Raw genomic sequence first — 695 nt, 5'->3', positions numbered from 1 at the left:
GGGGGGGAGGAGGCGGAAAAATTTTTTTTCAATAAAAAATTATATTTAAAAAAAAAGATCTGCATAGCCGCGAAGTGAAACCACTGCTTCTTGCAGAACACTTTGATACGGTTCTCTGATTCCCATTACGGTTCCTGTGTTTATGAAGCCTTGTTTCCCGCAGACGTGGTTTTTTGTTTTTTGTTGTTGTTGTTTTTTTTTGGTTTGTTTGTTTTTGTTTTGTTTTAATTTCAAGAATCGAAGGAAAAGCTGTGGTTCAAGTGCCTTTCTCCTCTCCATCATCCCAAAGTGCATTCCCTTAAGAATAATGTGATAAATGAAAACACATAAGTTAGAAAAAAAAAGCACGCCTGGTTCTGGAAGTGTGAGGAGGCTGTCTGCTCATCTTTTGTGAGACATGTCACCACACATCCCTCAGATAACACAGCCCACACAAAGGGGGGGGTGCAGACCGCAAGTTCTAACCTGAAAAGGCATGGGTAGAAGGCGTGCCTGGCCCGAGGGTGTGCACCACTGTGAGGACCCTCATCGCTGCTGCTAGACATCGAGAGGACACAGCACAAGCTTCACGTGTATATAAGTTAAGTTCTTTGTCTTTATCCTTTTTGGGGGACCGAGAAGTAAGTGTAACGTTCTCAGTTTACAGTCGGAGCTTGAGGCTTAGTGGGTTTTCGTGTGTGCTGGACTCAGAGCTG

This window comes from Alexandromys fortis, unplaced genomic scaffold (assembly GCF_014885135.2).
Source record: "Alexandromys fortis isolate MF-2015 unplaced genomic scaffold, M_Fortis_MF-2015_v1.1 scaffold_249, whole genome shotgun sequence".
Classification (NCBI taxonomy): domain Eukaryota; kingdom Metazoa; phylum Chordata; class Mammalia; order Rodentia; family Cricetidae; genus Alexandromys; species Alexandromys fortis.
Note: the sequence above shows the minus strand (reverse complement) of the source record.